General features: G+C 37.7%; 1 long non-coding RNA gene and 1 other non-coding gene across 3 annotated transcripts in view; one reads left to right on the forward strand and one right to left on the reverse strand.

The window, feature by feature from the left end:
• LOC128931215 (uncharacterized) overlaps positions 1 to 21,086 on the reverse strand; it is a 75,487-nt gene that overhangs the window by 33,341 nt on the left and 21,060 nt on the right. The gene's annotated exons all lie outside the window — the stretch shown is intronic.
• On the forward strand, positions 15,146 to 15,259 carry LOC128931222 (U5 spliceosomal RNA). The gene has a single exon (XR_008479308.1). It is a non-coding gene; the product is annotated as a U5 spliceosomal RNA (small nuclear RNA).

Genomic DNA, 21,086 nt, shown 5'->3' on the forward strand with positions numbered 1-21,086 from the left:
TTCAAATTCTCCAAATATTACAATCTATAATAACAATTAAAAACTTAGATATTAAGGAAAAGAGACCACCATTAGTGTGGATTTTTATATTAAAATGCAAGTATAACAAGAGAAAATGCCAGAAATTACATAAACAAGAGAAAAATTTGGCTCTAGAATAGCCAAATGGGATACCACCTTCTTCAAGTAATCTAACACACCTAGTTGCTCGTTTGATTAGATGTGTGCTAACACCTTTAATGTCCACAGTTAAATTTTCATAAGAAAATTTATTCACTTCCATAGATATTATACATAATATAAACATGTTTTTATCCATAAAACAACTACCCTAAAAACGTGCTATTATAGGGAAATAAGTAGAACAACACATATGGCCGGGCAAACACAAGTGCATCATCTCATTGAGAGGTGGTAAGGAGGTAAAACTAAAAACACCTGCTTTACCTGGGCACAATGGTGCACACCTGTAGTCCCAGCTACTTGGAAGGCTAAAGCAGGAGGATGGCTTGAGTCCAGAAGTACAAGGCCAGACTGGGCAACACAGTGAGATCCAGTCTTTTTAAAAAAGAAAAGAAAAAAGCAAAGAGAAGAAACGAAAAGAAACCCCACAGAACTGCTCTATTGGGTTTATACCATCATTTTTATGTGCAAAGAAAAAGACTACCACTGACGACTAAAGTCTGATTAGTACGTCTTGGTTCAAAAATTATGTGAAGATAATGGAAGAGGGCACACCTGGTGACACCTACCCAGTAAAATGCAAATGAAGTCAGCAAGATGCATTTCAATTCTCAAATTTCAAAATAACTTGACCAATAGCAAAATAAGCTACATTTGCATTAATTAAGAAGAGTAAAAATATACTAACAATTCTGATGGTCTACAAATCTGAGATAGTATGTGAAGTATTTTGTGAACTGTGAGGTGTATCCAAGAACTTGGGATGTAAAAGTATCCTTAAAATTAATCTATAAAAACCCATGAAAGAATCTATGATTATACAAAATAATGTCCTTCAGTTTTTTGGCCTGGATTTAAAAAACAAAGATAATGTCCCTATTCAATAAATAATCTCTCAAGTATTCAGAGGCAAAGGAGCACAGTGCTTCCAACTTATTCTCAAGTGATTCAGGGAAAAAAATATAGAGAAAGGGAGAAATAAAGCACATGAAACAAAACGTAAACAGCTGGTGAAGAACATTGGGAGTTCCTTTTATTATAACTATTATTTTCAAATTATAACATAGCTAAGTTAGTTTTTAAAATCTGAAACAAATATGACAGGGATAAGTACTGGTTAAATTAGGTTGTAGGTACATGAACATTCACTGCATCACTTCACTATTCTTTTGCTTTTTCATTATTTTCCTTATGATAAAATGCAATTTTTTTTTAAAAAAGTTGTAATCTAGTCCCAGGTAAAGTATATTCTGATCATGAGGAATGCTGCATAAGACTATCTTTGAATGATGCCATTAATCATCTGAATCACAATTAGTCTTGATCACTTCCATGCCTTGCCAGCAACCTTTGATTGTAACTTTACCAATAAGTTAGTTACACCAATTTAGTGTTCTGTTAAACTCCCAACCAAAAAGGAACATTTGGAAAGAAATTTTTCTTTGAAACTAACAATAAAAACAAAAGCATTCTGGTGACAGACAACAAAACAGTGATTATCTCAGTATATACTGACTGAGAAAGGATAGACGGAAACCTTAGTAGGGAGGAAGCTATAAATGTTCTGTATATTAATATGGGTATAGTTACATGGGTCTAGACACATGTAAAAAGCTGCCAGGCTTCCATTTAGGGTTACTATACCTTATATGTATTTTATGTCTCAATTTTTTTTTAAATTAAGAGAACAAAAAAGCAGCACTTAGAGAACAAAGAACTTACTAGTTCAAATCAAAAATCTGCAATGTAATAGACTGAAATAGATTACAATAGCATTCAGATTTATAACCAGTTCTTATACTCCTGGTCGACATAAGTCTATCTCTTGAGATGGGAATTTTTTCAAAAGAATAGGTCAGGCACAGCGGCTCATGCCTGTAATCCCAGCACTTTGGGAGGCTGAGGCGAGTAGATCACCTGAGGTCAGGAGTTGGAGACCAGCCTGGCCAATGTGGTAAAACGCAGTCTCTACTAATAACAAAAATTAGCTGGGTGTGTTGGCAGGCACGTGTAATCCCAGCTACTCGGAAGGTTGAGGCAGGAGAATCGCCTGAACCTGAGAAGCAGAGGTTGCAGTGAGCCGAGATGGCATCATTGCACTCCATCCTGGGTGACAAAACAAAACTGTATAAAAAAAAAAAGAGTAAACCATTCCAGAATTTTGAGAAGATGTACAGTGAGATCAACGCACATGTGTAAAGAAGAATAAAGAGCTGGCTGTCAGGAGTTCCTACCAAATAACATAAAATCTTGATAATCTGTAACACTGCTATCTTATTTTTAAAAAGGGGGGGGGCTAAAAATCAGGTTAGACATACTCCTTCCCTTCAACGGTCTTAATCTGCTTTGAAAAAAAAAAAAAGATTCTCTTCCCCCCTTCTGGGAGGACTATGGGAATAGAAAATTATTTTTTTAAAACATAGTTTTGGCAAAAACTAAATACGGTATCACTTTGGATGTTTTCCTTTGTTCAAGCATTATATGTATGTACAGGACAAACAAATATCATTGTATGTAATAGTTAACAGTACCGTGAAACTAACATTTCAGAGTCAAGTATGGAAACAGATGGGGTAGATCAACTTCTATCTTCCTTCCACTGGGCTGTATCTCATTTCAGAGATTCAAATACTGTTAACCTTGTTGTGTCAGTATTTCCACTGCAGAATTTAACACAATTTTTTTTTACTTATTAGTGAAATAAAGTGGCCAAATCAATTCACAAATAACCCTCAACTCCAGAGAAACTCAAGATTTTTAAACCAACCATTCTTAAAGTTAGGTCTGTTTAAGGTCATTTTCTTTTGAGACAGGGTCTCACACTCTGATGCCCAGGCTACAGTGCAGTGGTGTGATTATGGCTCACGTGGCCTCCACCTTCTAGGTTCAGGTGATCCTTCCACCTCAGCCTCCTGAGTAGCTGGGACTCTTCCCATGTACCACCATGACAGACTAATTTTTCTTTTTTTTGTAGAGACACGTCTATTTTGCCCAGGCTGGTCTCAAACTCCTGGGCTTAAGCAACCCTCTTGCCCCAGTTTCCCAAAATGCTAGGTTTACAAGCGTGAGCCATGATACGCAGTCATAAATTCCTATTTTTTTTTCTTTCAAGACAGGGTCTCACTCTGTCATCCAAGCTAAAGTGTAGTGGCACAATCACAGCTCACTACAGTCTACACCTTCCTGGCTCAAATGATCCTCCCACTTCAGCCTCCCAAGTAGCTGAAACCACACACATGTGCCATTAAGCTCAGCTAATTTTTTGTAGAGATAGGGTTTCACCATGTTGCCCAGGCTGGTGTCAAACTCCTGGGCAATCCCCTCACCTCAGCCTCTCAAAGTGCTAAGATTACAGGCATGAGCCACAGCACCAGGCCAAGTTCATATTCTTAATGTGAATATAATGGTAAGCTTGGAAGCCTACATAAAAGATCTGGGAATGACCATTTATATTAAATTCTATAAGAGGCAAAACTAATCTATAGTGACAGAGATATGATCAATGGTTCAATGAGCAGTAGAGAGAATTAACAGCCAAAGGGAACCTCCAGGAAGCCATTCTTTTTGCAATAACAGAAATATTCTCTATCTTAATCGGGTGGTGATTTTATAACTACATATATTTTCCAAAATATACCAAGTGAATTCTGTTGTATACAAATTTACCTTAATAAACTGACTTTCAAAACCAAAAATATTATACAAATACACTCCTAAGGCTTTAAAAATTATCTGGAAATCAAACAATATGAAAGAAATTCACTGAAATTGATTTAACTGAAAGACAAAAATTGAGAGGTTATGTGTCTGGAACCCAATCTATGTGCAGTCCACAATTACTAGAGCTCTTCTCACCTGCTGTACTCTCCATACACCACTCATACCTCTCAAACACTTGCCCAATGCTATAAACAGTTCAAACTTCAGACCTTCCCAGTGTGTGTTAGATTAATAGTCTAAGAAGAGTTGCGCATTTCCATTAAAAAAAACTTTCCATATGGCCAGGCGCAGTGGCTCACGCCTGTAATCCCAGAGAAACCGAGACAGGTAGATGACAAAGTCAGGAGATCAAGACCATCCTGGCTCACATGGTGAAACCCTGTCTCTACTAAAAAGACAAAAAGATTAGTCAGGCTTGGTGGCATGTGCCTGTAGTCCCAGCTACTCGGAAGGCTTAGGCAGGTGAATTGCTTGAACCCAGGATGAGGCGGCTAGAGTGAGCCGAGATCACACCACTGCACTCCAGCCTGGGTGACAGAGCAAGACTTTATCTCAAAAAACAAAAAAACTTCTATAATTCATGAGAGAAAAAAATCTGAAACAAAAAGAGAAATGCTAATGTTAAACAGACATGAAAACATCTCAACTTCATAATCAGAAAAATGCAAATTAAGACAATAAAGATAATGTTTTCCATCAAAAAGATTGGCAGAAAAGTAAGATATTAATTTCAAGTACTGGCACTCATAGAAAAATTAGTAATTTTTTTGTTTTTGTTTTGTTTTGTTTGAGATGGAGTCTCAATCTGCTGCCCAGGCTGGAGTGCAATGGTGCAATCTCGGCTCACTGCAACCTCCACCACCAGGGCTCAAGAGATTCTGCCTCAGCCTCCTGAGCAGCTGGAATTACAAGCTCGTGCCACTGCGACCAGCTAATTTTTGTATTCTTTAATAGAGACAGGGTTTCACCATGTTGGCCAGGCTGGTCTTAAATTCCTGATCTCAGGTGATCCACCTGCCTCGGCCTCCCAAAGTGGTGGGATTACAGGCGTGAGCCACTGTGCCTGGCCCTAAATTGTATGCTTTAAAAGACTGAGTTTTACGGCCTGTGAATTATAGCTCAACAAAGCTATTTCTTTTTTTTAAGGAAAACAAGGAAAAAGGTAAGTAATATTTTTACATTCTTACTCCTTGGTTCCTTCTTTTAAAAATGAAGTTTACTCTTAAGAACCTCTGCAATTATCCACTACAACTACTCATAGTTTTAAATCAACTTACCTCCAAGGGGGAGGCTGTTTGCAAGCTACCAGTCCAATGTATCCAGACAGAACATGGCACATACAAATTAACACTGACGTCAAAAAATTTAGGCTGGGAGCAGTAGCTCACACCTGTAATCCCAAAACTTTTGGAGGTCCAGGCAAAAGGGCTACTTGAGCCCAGGTGTTTCTTTTAATTAGGTACGCATGGTGGCACACACCTGTAGTCTTAGCTACTGAGGAGTCTGAGGTGAAAAGATCACTTCAGCCCAGGAGGCTGAGGCTGCAATGAGCCATGATCACATGACTACACTACATCCTGGGTTACAGAGACCGCGTCTCAAAAAAAAAAAAATGCCCAAAAGTGAATATAAATAGTCCAAAAATATTTATTAAACTTCAAGGATCATATCTCTTATTGGGTATTTATCACTGTTCTATGACAGTAATTTCAACCTCTTGATGAGAAAAACTTTCTCAGCTACCTTTTGCTTTCAATGTACATAAAATTGGACAGTTTAAACCACTTCACCAGATACATGAGAAATCCACAGTAAGAGAAAATATATATACTTTAAATAAAGTATATAGTTATGGTATGACAAATAAAAATAGGCCTTGCTAATGAAAGAGATGAGACCTAGAGAAAACCTTTTCCCCCAGAAAAAAAGGAAAAAGAACAGAAAGCAAAAAATGAGGTAGCTTAATGACCCAATGACTGCTAAGAAAACTACAAAACCACGCAGTCATCTGATAGTTTCCCCAAAAACATTATGAGTGATAATTTATTTCTGCCGTACACTAAAATGTCCCTTGTAGGGAGAACAAGAAATAAGAAACAGCTTGGGGCGCAATGGTTCAGGCCTGTAATTCCATCTAGCACTTTGGGAGGCAGAGACAGGAGGATCACCTGAGGCCAGGAGTTAGAAATCAGCCTGCACAACAAAGTGAGATCTCAGTAATAAAAATACCAAATAAGACAATTCAGCCAATCATACAAATGGACAATGCTTTCTTTGTATTCTCAAAGGCAAATAATATTTTCTCCCTCTATCTTTTAGAATCCACAACCAGTAGTATTAAATTGCATTAAAATTTCCTTTACTCTTAACAAATGAGATGATACAAGACAGAGTATGATAAAACCCGTGGTGAATCCACAGAAAGTAGAAGACTATCTTAACCATTCTAAACATCTAATCCACTTGCCTCCAAAAAGCAACATATATTTAATACATGAGTAATTCTCCAACCCATATTCCTTTTCCTCCACAGTCTACAAATTGAGTAAGGACTAAGATCTTGTTCACCACTACATTCACAGAGGCTAGAGCATAACAGTGCCCAGTAAATAAGTGGCACTTAGTAAATATTTATCATATTAGTAAGCCTAAGTTCCACAAAGGAAGATGGCAAAGCTATGAAGAAAGATGTTTCAAGGCAGAAGAAATGCTTCGGACAGCTCCTACCTGCTATTAAAAAGAGAAATTAAAACATGCAAAATTAATTAGTACTTACGAAAGCTATTTTATATCAGATGGCCAATTTATAGACACCTGCTTAACACCATGGATTTATTTTGCAGTACAAGAAGAAAAGTGCTATTCAGCCACACATTGGAATGTTAGTGAAAGAAAGCACTATACACCTCTAAAGAAAGCTCTAAACAGTGCAAGTACAGATGGCGCCACCCCCAACACTTCCCTTCCAGGTTCGTCTCATGCCAAATAGCATCAGCAGTTACTAATCCTTTCTAAATTAAACACGTTAACTTGCTAATTAGCAAAATGAGACATTTCATTATTTCACAGAGGAAGATGCACTTTGCAATTTCAAAATAAATTAGCAACTTCTCTGTATCAAGTGATCCCTTCACAGATATTCAAATCCCATTTCATAATTAGGAAATACTATTTACTCATATGATCTTCAAGCTAAACAAATCTTACTTATCCATATATATCATGGACCCAGTATGTCGATTTACATATAAATGACTTTTACCAAGTGTAAAAGGAACCCAAAAGGTATTAAGTAAATGTACAATATTTGTATAAGCTTCTATTATTTACCTAGTAACAATCATGGCAATAAAATGTGGAAAAACTATTTGTCCTCATTTGGACATATTTAAATGCTGGCACTATTCCTTTGGTGATGCCAAACTTGGCACAAAGACTTGTTCCAGTGAAACAAACGTACTGGTGAACAATAAAGGCTCGAATTAGAAGGCAATTGAAAACTTACACATTTTTAATTGCACATGATGATTATAAAGCACAGTATGTACTGCAGTATGTACTGCAACTTTTAATGTAAATCCCAGTGCAGTGGGTTTTTTTGTTTTGTTTTGTTTTGTTTTTTTAGTTCTTAAAGAGATGAAGTCTTTGGGAGGCCAAGGCGGGTGGATCACAAGGTCAAGAGATCGAGACCATCCTGGTCAACATGGTGAAACCCTGTCTCTACTAAAAATACAAAAAATTAGCTGGGCATGGTGGTGTGTGCCTGTAATCCCAGCTACTCAGGAGGCTGAGGCAGGAGAATTGCCTGATCCCAGAAGGCACAGGTTGCAGTGAGCCGAGATCGCGCCATTGCACTCCAGCCTGGGTAACAAGAGCGAAACCCCATCTCAAAAAAAAAAAAAAAATGATACAAAGTCTCCCCATGTTGCCCAGGCTGGTCTTGGGCCTTGAATTCCTAGGGTCAAGTAATCCTCCTACCTCAGCCCCCAGAGTAGCAAGTAGCTGGGACTACAGGCATGAGCCACCTGGCTCCTCCACTGCAATTTTAAAAACCTGATACAAAGGATATTTTCTTGGGTGATCAGGAGAGGAGGAGGAGGTAATATTACTAAGAATACAAAATTGAAGTCTATAGTCCTAAACAATGACCCAACTAAAAACAGACACCTTTGGCTACAAACTTCTTTGAACAATAAATATAAAAATTTAATCCCTCCTTTATATGAAAAATAGCCATTTACAATCAGTTTTCCACTTCTAATGTTAAGGCAGGTTTTTTACAGCACAGTCCTCCTGTTTGAATTATTTCCACATTCCAGTAAATACCAGCTGGTGGGAGCCAGTACACCATCTTTTGCTGAAGGTATTGGGATATTATAGAACAAGAACAGAATAATTCATAATTAATTCATGACATTACATCTTAAAGCTCAAACTACTGCAGTTACAGGGGCCAGAGAGAGAGAGTTCTGGCAATCAACTGTAGGCATTACGGGGCAACTGGTAAAGCAGCAGGCCCAGGATACTGTTGGCAATCATGGCGGCTAAACACTTATTTACATAAAATCCTGTAATGAGCAATTAGAACATGTCTATCAGCTAAGCCAGGTCAAATGCTGCAAAACATTGTCCACAGAATACAATGTATTAATTTTTGAAATAAGCTGTAATAGCTTTTTTTTTTTTCTTTTTTGAGACAGAGTCTTGCTCTGTCACCAGGCTGGAGTGCAGTAGTGCAATCTCGGCTCACTGCAACCTCCGCCTCCTGGGTTCAAGCCATTCTTCTGCCTCAGCCTCCCGAGTAGCTATGACCACAGGCACGTGCCACCATGCCCGGCTAATTTTTTCTTTTTGGATTTTTAGCAGAGATGGGGTTTCACTGTGTTGGCCAGGATGGTCTTGATATAACAGCTTTTATCATGCAAACCTATTTATTTTTAAAAAGTTAAGTTAGTCCGACCATGATGGAGTAACTTGAGACTAGCCCTTCCACCAAAACTACTAAAAAACTGGACAAGATACATGAAACAAGTTTTTCTAGGATGCTGGACAACAGACAGCACCAAATTGCAATCCCTGAGAAGACACCCTGTGATTATCCAGGCTTTGTATTTTAAGGCACATTCTGAACCCCAGCCAGCAAGGGTGAAACTGAGAAGCTACACAGGACAGAAACCCAATCAGCAACTTAAAAAAAGTTTCACAAGGGCGAAGCAGCAATTCGACATTATTACATCTTTACTAAACTAGCTGCATGTGCATTAGGTGAGATTTCACGAGGGTGGGCAAGGAACAATCATTGGGTAATAAGCAACTACTGGGAACTATAAACACAACCACCAGATTTTACGCAGGCATTCTCCTTCTGACTAACCAGAGTAAAGAGACCTTATTCAACTCAGGGCATTCAGCTGAAACCTTATAAACCTTTGCCCTAAGGCAAAGGCTCCCCCCTCCAAGCCCACCCTAACAAAGTTTAAATAATAAGCCTTGAAAAATTCACATAAATAAAAAAACATTTTCCTGTTCAAAAGATAATTGACTGCTTAAAGGAGATATAATAACATTGAATTATGGGTTTTTTAACATATCCAAAAGTAAAAGGTATGACGATCGCAAAAAGAAAAGAAGATGGGAAAATGGAGACATATCACCATAGGGTTCTTATACATTAAGTGGTATATAATTTGAAGGTAGAATGTGATAAGTTAAAAAGGTACCTACTCCACTGTACAGTAGGTACAGAAAAAAATAAAACAAGTAAGTATATGTCCAATAAAAGATGGGATAAGAGATGAAATATTACAAAATCCTTCATTCGAAAAATGACAGGAAAGAACAAATAGATGGGATGAATAGAAATCAAATAGCAAAACGGTAGACTTCAACCTAACCATATAGATACTCAAACTCAGAGTAAATGGACCATTTAATAACAACAATTATAAGGAGACTGTTGGCCAGGCGCGGTGGCTCACACTTGTAATCCTAGTACTTTGGGAGGCCAAGGTGGGTGGATCACCTGAGATGAGATCAGCTTTGCCAACACGCTGAAACCCCTTCTCTACTAAATTTACAAAAATTAGCCAGGCATGGTGGAGTGTGCCTGTAATCCCACCCACTCAGGAGGCTGAGGCAGAAGAATCACTTGCACCTGGGAGGCGGAGGTTAAAGTGAGGTGAGATCATGCTACTGCATTCCAGCCTGGGCGGCAGAGCGAGACCCTACCTAAATAAACAAATGAATGAATGAATGAATGAGGCTGTCAGCCTAAATAAAAATGCAAGACCTAACTATGTGCTAACTGTAAGAAAAGCATTGCAAATACATACACAAATTGACTGAAAGTAAAAGGATGGGAAAAAATACACTACACAAATATTATGGTAAGAAAGCTACAACAGTTATATTCATGTTAAAGTAGCCTAGGGGATGGCAAATAATATCAAGATAAAATGAGATCAGTCATTATAAAAGACTGAATTTACTGAGAAGATGTAACAATCCTAAATATGTATGTACCCAAAAACAGAACTTCAAAATAGACGAGGCAAAACTGGTAGAACCAAATCTTTGTCTTTTCAAAGACACAAAACATTCACAACAGACCATGTGCCTTACCACAAATCTTAAATTCTGAAATGCTGAAAAAGACTGAAATCCTATAGAGTATGTTCTCTGACCACATGGAATTAAATTAGTAACAATAAAATATCTACAGGAAATTCAACATCACACTTTTATAATCCATAGGCCAAACAAGACATTAAAAGAGAAGAAAATATTCAAACTGAATGGTAGTACACAATGTCATTTTGTGAGCTGTAATAAAAGCACTCTCAAAAAAACTCAGATATTCACAGTATAAACAAAAAGACAAGCCTATATTTACCTCCCTCATTATTTAATTTGAAGTGTTTCATAGACCTAAATGTCAAACAAAGCTATAAACTTCCAGAATAAAATTTAAGAAAATATTAGTGACCTTAGGTTTAGAGACAATTCCTTAGACAGGCTATAAAGATCATTAACTCCAAAAGAAAAAAAAGACCACATAAAAATTAAGTTTGTGCTCTCTAAAAAACACTGTTAAGAATGAAAACAAAAGCCACAGACTACAAGAATGTATTTGCAAACCATGTAATTTTCAAAACCTGTTATAAAGGACTCATATACAGAATAAACAAATAACTCACAATTTAACAATAAACAACCTAATATTTTTAATGAGCAAAAGATCTGAACAGACACTTCACCAACGATATATAAATGACAAATAGGCTCATGAAAAGATAATCATCATTAATCATCTGGAAATTACAAACTAAAACCATGATGATGTATCACTACAGACCCACTAGGATGATTTAAGTTAGTAAGACTGACAATAACAAAAATCAATGAGGATTTGGAGCCCTGGAATTCTCATGCATTGCCAGTAGGAATGCAAAATAGAAAGTTCCTTTAAAAACTATAAACAGACATACTCTACAATCCTGTAATTTCTACTCCTTAATTTTTAACCAAGAGAAATAAAAATATATGTCCATACAAAGATCTATGTTGAAAATATTCAGAGGAGCTTTGTTCATAATAGGCAAAAACTGGGCCGGCGCGGTGGCTCATGCCTGTAATCCCAGCACTTTGGGAGGGGCAAGAGGATGAATCAAGAGATCAAGACCATCCTGGCTAACACGGTGAAACCCATTCTCTACTAAAAATACAAAAATATTAGCCGGGCATGGTGGCATGCACCTGTAGTCCCAGCTACTCAGGAGGATGAGGCAGGAGAATCACTTGAACCTGGGAGGCAGAGATTGCAATTAGCCAAAATCATGCCACTGCACTCCAGCATGGGTGATAGAGTAAGACTCCATCTGAAAAAAAAGCCAAAAACTAGAAATAACCCCAATATCCATTAACTAGTCAATAAAGGAACTGTGGAATATCCATTCAATGGACTACTCCTTAGCAATTAAATGAAATAACTAAACTTTTAACAACATAAATGAATCTCAAAGTATTATGCTAAAATGAAAGAGGAGAGGCACAAAATCGTACATCCTGTATGATTTCATTTATATTACATCCTAGAAAAAGGGTAAATTTTGTGCAAATAATACCCCTCTAAGGCTGATTCTTTTAATCATGTGGCATCAAAAAAATCAAAGCTATACATATGTGCTCTGGGTAAGACAAGTATTTTTCCTAAATCTTAGTTACAGTAGAGCTTTGAGAAGTTAATGACTTGCCCCAAATTAGTAACTAGTAGAAACACGTTTTGGGATATAGATCACTTTATTGTAAATATAAACTTGGAATGTAAGCTTTAGGGATGACCAAGAAGATCTGTGTAACTAAGACCCTTTCTTTCCTTTTCTTGTTTCTTTTTTTTTTTGAGACGGAGGTCCCGCTTTTATGCAGGATAGAGTACAGTGGTGCAATCATGGCTCACTGTTGCCTTGATGTCCTGGGCTCAAGCAATTCTCCAACCTCAGCTTCCTCAGTAGCTGGAACTACAGATGAGCACCACCACAGCTGGATAATTTTGTTTTTTGGTAGACAGGGGTCTCACAATGTTGCCCAGGCTGATCTCAAACTCCAAGCTTCAAGCAATTCTCTCACCTCAGCCTCCAAGAATGGTGAGATTACAGGTATGAGCCACTGTGCCTGCCCAATGAAGACCCTTTTGATGGAGCTCCAGAACTATGTTTAACTCACAGTTAAGTATTTAAGGAAGTTTCAATTTACATAGGCAAGCCAGCTAAAACAGTTTAGGCCAAATGTTGGATGATGTAGCACAGACATCTCAAATACTTAGGTTACCACAATCTTGGCCAATGGTCAAGTTTCTTTTGGGGCTGGAATATTTAAAAGTCCTTCATATTCCCTGTAGCTCCTACACATTAATCCTATTAAACAAAGACTTCCAATTCTGAAACTTTTAGGTACTCATCTTTCATTCTCACCTAATTCGTTACCTCCAGGCAACTGGGATGGTAAAAAAAAAAACAGATTTTGAAAGGCAACATAATAACAACAGCTTTTTAAAAAACAAGACGAGGCTGGGCTTGATGGCTCATGCCTGCAATCCTAGCACTTTGGGAGGCTGACTCAGGAGAATCCCTTGAGCCCAGGAGTTCTAGACCAGCCTGGGCAACATAGCAAGACCCTGTCTCTACTAAAAATTTAAAAATTAGCCAGGCACAGTGGCACACACGTATAATCCCAGCTACTTGGAAGAATAAAGCAGAAGGATCCTTTGAGCCCAGGAGTTTGAGACAGCAGTGAGCTATGATCATGCCACTAACACTCCAGCCTGGGTGACAAAGCAAGACCTCGTTATTCAATTCTTCATTCATTCATTCATTCAAACAGAAATAAATAACAAAAAGACAAGGAAACTGCTCTTAATACCTAATTAACCATATCAATTTTAACCTTAGAGTAAAGAACACAAATTAAGACTTTTTGTCGTATCTACCATCAATTCATTTTGCACAAGTGGGCAATCCATGGAACCTAAAGCAATTACTGCAAGTTCACTAATGCTTACTACACAGACCTCACCTCATTTCCTTGTTTGTCTTTCCACCCAGTGTTTCTCCCCCTTTCTGATCCTTTTATATGGTTATTATAGCTACTTTGTAAGAAAACAATAAAGAGGATACGTTATGCCTAATCAGTGAAAGTACTGACTTTATATCTTTGCTATTGTACTTATTATGGTGATAAGCTCTTTCAGAAAATCTTCTACACTGTGTAAGTGTAAATAATGGGAAAGGAATACTGATTCATTCTATGTCCCTTATAAATACTTTTCCTTCTAAGCCATTGATAAATGGAAGATATGTTACTATTTTCAGTCTACTGATTCTGAATATTATCTCATATACAAACCAACTGTACCTATGTATATTAATATTTACCCTGAGATTAAAGTCCAAAGTATTTTTTTTCTTTATACCAAATAAGTTTATTTTGTCCAACCATGTTTAAGCCTATAGGTGTGATCCTTGTTTTCACAGGCAGTGAAATTTCAAAGTGACATTTTAGGGCAGGTTAATCCCACTTGTATTTTTCTTTTTTTTTTTAATTGCATTTTAGGTTTTAGGATACATGTGAAGAACATGCAAGATTGTTGTATAGGTACACACAAAAGTATTTTTAAATCCTTAGCCCACTGGAGAAATAGACTAACACTAAATACACTGGTCATAATTCTCAATTGTAATTAAAAAAAAAACAAGCTAATTAAAAAAAAATTTTTTTTAAATATCTATATTTTTGAGACAGTGTCACTCTGTCACCCAGGCTAGAGTACAGTAGTGTGATCATGGCTCACTATAACCTTTACCTTCCAGTCTCAAGGGATCCTCTCATGTCAGCATCCCAAGTATCTGAGACTACAGGCGTGTGCTTCCACATCTGGCTAATTTTTTTTTTTTTTGTACACACAAGTCTCCCTATGTCGCCTACGTTGGTCTCCAACTCCTGGGCTCAAGCGATCCTCCTTGCCTCAGCCTCCCAAAGTGCTGTGATTACAGGTGTGAGCCACAACACCCAGCCTAAAAATCAGAATTTGTTGGCTCATAGGATAATGAGATGGTGCACAGAAACAAAGAAAAAAACTTCAAGACCAGGGCCTCAAAGGCTCAGTGTTATAAAATCCATCTCTATCTCATGCTCCTCTTTACTTGTTTGGCCTCATTCTGGCTTCATTCTCTTCTACTGCAGGCAGACCTCCTGCCTGGGCTGGGGCAGACAGTCTCAGCTTCACAAGTCCAGAAGAAAATTTGCTCCTGTCATTTGTATACCAATACCTATGAAAAATGCCTACTGTCAAATTACCAATCCGTAGTGCCAATCAGTACTGTAGTACAAGGGGAATAGTTACAAAATTCCCTGGGCCTGGTACACATGCTCAACCCTTAAGCTGCCAGAAAATGAATATCCTACCCAGGGATCTAATAAACTAAAAGTAATGATTTGCCACTATCTATAAGTTAACTTACTTTATTTAATGAATAAAATGCCAGAATCTCAAAAACAAGAAATCCACTGAATGCTCTATTCCTTTTACAAGTATAATTAAGTGTTGAAAGTAGATCCCTCATGTTCAAAACAATATGATTTAAAGATACAAGTTAGGAATTATCAATAATCCTACTAAATGTAAAATTTAAGAAATCTAACCCAACACTGAACCACTAACTTACAATTACAGAAAGTCCTGTCACACATGCTCTGGTTTCTCTTCATAACAAATCTTTTTGCCTTTAATTAAAGATTTCCATGGAGAGTTAACAGTTGTGAATTGGTGACCAAAGTTTTTGAGGCCTTCTTAGGCAGGGCTAAATATAAGAAAGAAAAAAAAGTCTTGGCTGGGCACGGTGGCTCATGCCTGTAATCCCAGCACTCTGAGAGGCCATGGTGAAACCATCTCTACTAAAAGTACAAAAAATTAGCCAGAAATGGTGCCTGTAATCCCAGCTACTTGGGAGGCTGAAGCAAGAGAATCGCTTGAACCCAGGAGGCAGAGGTTGCAATGAGCCAAGATCAGGCCACTGCACTCCAGCCTGGTAACAGAGCGAGATTTCATCTAAAAAAAAAAAAGTCTTAACGGGGGGGAAAAACGTTAATTGAATAAGCTTATACATATGACAGTTTAGCAAGAAAGAGGGCAATCTCATTCTAAAAATTTACTCAACAACAGCACAAATCTGAAACTAAAGTGTGAGACTCCTACTGTTGGTTATCATATAGTTGCTACAGTAATGGCTAAAATTCATATGGCACTCACAGAACGAACTATCCTTGAAAGAATGCTTCTTTTCTCAAGAGGTTTAAGTGGAAAGGAATATGAAATTTCTTAACCTATGTATTTCTAAATTACTTTGTTTCAGGAGTAATCATTCTGAAACAACTGTTAAATAAAAACCAGCAACCCCCAAAACTACTGATCCATCCCTTAGTGTAACTGATCAGTTTGCTACCAACGACACTGTTCACCTGTAGCCCCATAGAAGCTGTTTTGTTCTACATAACTGCACTAGATTCGGATGTACATTCAGAATTTAATTTAAATGATGACCTACATTCAGTGGTGTGTGGGTACCTATAAAACACAGAAAAGGCCCTATTTTCTACTAACTTCTTTTAAGCTCAATCTGAGCCAAAATGATACTCTGGTTTAACAGGTAACAAATTTATGTTTATAATAAAGAATTACATACAAGGTGGTATTTATTATTCCTTAATACAAAGTTCTGTATATGTGCTTAGAGACTTACTGGTTATGAGAAAAATTATAAAAATGACGAGATACAAATAATGGAGGGGAGAAGTACAGGTCCTTGCTTATAATTTTAACAGCCAATACATACAGAGTACTCTAAGTGCTTCACCATTTATTAGTCATTAATCTTACAACAACTCTACAAAGTAGGTAATATTATTATTCTCATTGTATAAAGAGGGAAACTAAAAAGCAGAAAGATAAGGTAACTTGCCCAAGTCATAAAGCTAGCTAGTAAGTAATTTACAGATGCAAGGTTAAACCATATAAGAAATTAAGTAGGAACAACACATACATAGCAAATACAAAAAACAAGAGAAAAGTCAAAGCACTCAATCTCAAAAAGGCAGAAAAGCAATACAAATTAAGAAACTATTTTTTTTTCTCACAGTACTATGAAAGCAGGTCTATATCCTTGGGGATGGGTGAGTAGGGCAGATAATCTGTGTTCTTAAATTATACAAAAATCTCAAAAAAAGTAACGTATTTCTTGTGGGCTGGGCACCCAGGAATTTTAGACCAGCCCGGGAAATATAGCAATAACCAGTCTCTACAAGAAATAAAAAGTCAGCTGAGCATGGTGGAGGCTAAATTGGGAAGATGGCTTGAGCCTGGGAGGAATGTGGGAGCCTGGAAGGTTGAAGCTGCAGTAAGCCATGACTGTGCCACTGCACTCCAGCGTGGGCAACAAGCTGAGAACTTGTCTCAAAAAAAGAAAAGAAAACTAACATATTTTTTAAATAAATAAAAGTACTCAACTTTTGGGAAGCATATTCTGGAGAAAACATGTATTAAATGAATGATAGCACTTTGGAAACTAACTTTTCATTCCCAAATGTGCTTTAAAGAATACAGCAAATGGCTAAAAGCAATCCTCCATAATGTTATTATGTTTAGTACTTTTCTACTGAGAAATACAAAGTTCTACAATAATCAGAATGAGTCAATCTATCACAGTGGTATATACAGTCACTTAGCCTTATCTCTGGAAAATATTTTCAGATTATGTAGATGTTTTATCTCTCAGATAACCTTCAACATGAAAAAGGCATTTTCCTGCTATTTCTGCAAAGGGCCAACAATTAAAGTAATTTGTAGTACTGACTGAAGAAGATTAATTTGCCACCTAGAACAACTTATAGCTATGAAATTCAATTTAGAAACAGAGCTACAATCACTCTAATCTACCAAAACAATCAAGAGTTACTACCTCTTTCAGAGTACTGAAGCAAGTCTCTGTACTTTCATTCTTTTTTCTCCTAAAGTGTGCAATGCTAGTAGGCAAAAGTTCTGTTCCTCAAAACTGAACTGATTCTGGTCTTGCTTTGGTTTCCTCTGGTGTGTTCTAGTAGGAAGGAGTAGATACAGTGTCTGACAGGAACACCATACTTGTGCTTACTATGTATATTTCCTTAGCCCTAGAAAACTGACATGGCATTGAGCTTCTTGAGTTAACCCTTAAGTCACTCATTATAAGGCTATTCTCATCCAGGTCTGTAGAAGAAAAGCTCCCACCATGGTTACTCCCATTCTGAATCCTCAACTTCTTCCCCGCCCCCAAGTTTTACAAGGTTGTTAGGAAAAAAAAATCTTACTTGCATCCAACTATGGAAGTTCTTCCTACCTATATGCCATTACTCCTAGGAGGTACAAGCAAGATCTCTTCTTCATTTCTTGGCTGCCTTTTACTGATGTAATCATAGCAGGAAGCTTTGAAATGTGAGATCCTGAGACCAGTCACTCCTTTCAAAGTGTCTATCATTACTCCTTAGTGAGTCAGCTTCTGCACTGCTGCCAGTGTGCTCTTTGTTGGCTTTATCATGAAACCATATTCCTGTAGAGCTGGAGTGGTGACCAAAACACTGCACTTCAAAAGACTCCCTCAAAGTGTGTATCAAAAAAAAAAGATATAGATACATATCCAAGCAGCCACTCACTTGTTTCAGTAAGAGAGGGAATGAATAATACAAAGAGGTTAAGCAGTTATCAGGTTAAAAGATTCTCTTATATGCAAGTATCCGAAAATAACCTGTAAAATCACTCGATAATTTTCTTTGAGCGGATTTTATGCAAATGGGTACTTTTAAAATTCTTAATGCCCGTGAGGAAAAAGAACTCAACTTTTCTGTCTCAGGTAAGAACTCTGAAGTGAAAGATTGAGATGCTAGAGGATTCTCTGAAGGTCCATCAACTATCACTGAAGGGGGAAAATATCTACTCTTTAGTTAGTACCTTTAGTAAAGAGTTTTGGAGAAATCCATCAATAAAAAAATTTGTAATTTTTAGGGTTTCTTTTTTTTTTGTAACCAAGTCTCACTCTGCAAGCCAGGCTGGAGTGCAGTGGCACGATATCAGCTCACTGCAACCTCCGCTTCCTGGGTTTAAGCAATTCACGTGCCTCACTCAGCTTCCCAAGTACTGGGATTACAGGCACATGCCACCATGCCCGGCTGATTTTTGTGTTTTTAGTAGAGATGAGGTTTCACCACGTTGGCCAGGCTGCTCTCGAATCCTGGCCTCAAGTGATCCACCCACCTCTGTCTCCCAAAGTGCTGGGATTACAGGTATAAGCCACCATAGCAGTCAAATTTTTAATTTTTATAAGGGGAAACAATGTTGAGAATGGGGAAAGTGGAAGGGGATGTAGGAAAACTCAAGCTCCTAGCACTGAATACAATAATGGAGAGAAATAATGCTTTCAGGGTATAAAAAGTGAGACAGGCCAGGCATGGTGGCTAATGCCTGTAATCCCAGCACTTCAGGAGGCTGAGGCAGACGGATCACTTGAGGTCAGGAGTTCGGGGCCAGCCTGGTCAATGTGGTGAAACCCCATCTCTACCAAAAATACAAGTTAGCTGGGCATGGTGGCAGGCACCTGTAATCCCAGCTACTAAGGAGGCTGGGGCAGGAGAATCACTTGAATCCAGGAGGCAGAGGTTGCAGGGAGCCAAGACTGCATCACTGCACTCCAGCCTGGGCAACAAAAAGAGGCTGTCTCAAAATAAAAAATAATAAATAATAGTGAGACAAACATATTCATACATGGTACTGGTCTCTAGAAGACACATAGTTTTTCTTATAAACTTTAAAAATAAATTTGGCACAGTGGTACGCTATCGCACCTAGTCCCAGCTACCTGTGTGGCTGAGATGGGAGGACTGCCTGATCCAAGGAGTTAACGGCCAGCCTAGAAAACACAGTGAGAACCCCATCTCAAAAACAAAACAAAAAACTGTCTTCTTGAGCAAATGCTCCGGATGAATCTCGACTTTCAGATGCTCGAAACTTGCTTGACATTTGTCAGTAAAGGGCTACGTAATGACTTTGAAAAGAGCGAATATATACCCGCTAACATATAACAGGTTAACAGGTTTAAGAAACTTGCTATAATTTAAAATATGCTTTTGCGAGTGTGTAGTGAACAAATTTAAAATATGCACCAAAACCCTTAAAATTGTTTTAATATCCAAAAGGGAGAAAGCTGTAAAAATACAATAAAAGATGCAGTTCAAAAATACAGAATTCCACATAGCAGCTATTAAAGACAAGATAATCCCCAATAAATAATTTAAAACAACTTCATTTAATTTAGAATGTTTCAAAGAACATTACCTATACCAAGGAAATACCTTATCCAATGGAAAGGACTCAAGCACCAAGTGATATAACCCTGTAACTTATACTTCTGAATTCCCTCGCACTTAAGACTTACACACATGGTACAAGAGCTGACTATGAAATTTTATCAACTATGAAATTTTCATAGTATCAACTACTATGTATCAACTATGATACAAGTATCAACTATGAAACTTCAAGGAGAGGGACCACTGCTTTGTTTACACAGTTGTCCTTTGAAAAACAGGGGTTTGAACTGCACAGGTCCACTTGTGCAGATTTCTTTTAACCAAATGTGGATGGAAAAAGTATTCTCAAGATGTGAAACCCACATATACAGCAGGCCAAGGGCTGGCTTTTCACATAGGCAGGTTCCACAGGGGCAACTGGGGGACTTAAGTATGCCCAGATTCTGGTATATAGGGGTCCTGAAACCCATCCCCCAAATATACCAAGGATCTACTGTACTAAGATATATGCTGATTGTTTGTATTAATCTCTGTATAATCACTAAAAATGAAAAATGTAAAGCTTCTCGCTCCATTCTGATGTAACAATAGCTCTAAGAACCATAATAGAGGATAGCACATTGGTGTGTTTAAATCTTGTTAGAACATAAATTTCCACATGCTATGTGTGATGATTGATTAAAAAGTTTTCCTAAGAGCTGGGTGCGGTGGCTCACACCTGTAATCCCAGCACTTTGGGAGGCTGAGGTGGGCAGATCACCTGAGGTCAGGAGTTCAAGACAAGCCTGACCAACATGGAGAAACCCCATCTCTAAAATATGAAAAAATTTTTTTAAAAAAAAGCTTTCCTCCAACACTAGTCCTACTCAACTCTGTCCTAAGGCTCCAACTGCCTAACATACTTATAACTTAATTGTCTAACTGCTTCCTTGTTTAGAACCAAGACACACACACAAACATACCCCTCTCAATATTGTCCAACTTCCTGCTAAGAAAAACTCCCCTTGTTACTTATTTTATCATCTTTGAATATTTTGGCTTCTTACATTTATTGTCTTTCAACTCTTAACACAGATCCTCAGGGCAAAGAGGATGTGTAACTGTTGTGTTATTACTGTAATAACAGTAGCAACAACCACAATTGGCAAAAATGGAGCGCTTATTATTGGTTACCTAATATTATAAGCACTTGCTGAATTCTCACAAGAGCCCTAAGAGGTTTTATTGTTATCCCCATTTGAAGCCTCAGAGTAGTTAAAGAACTTGCCCAAGATCACAGAGAGGTAACTGGCAGAACC

This window comes from Callithrix jacchus, chromosome 17 (assembly GCF_049354715.1).
Source record: "Callithrix jacchus isolate 240 chromosome 17, calJac240_pri, whole genome shotgun sequence".
NCBI classification, from domain to species: Eukaryota; Metazoa; Chordata; class Mammalia; order Primates; family Cebidae; genus Callithrix; species Callithrix jacchus.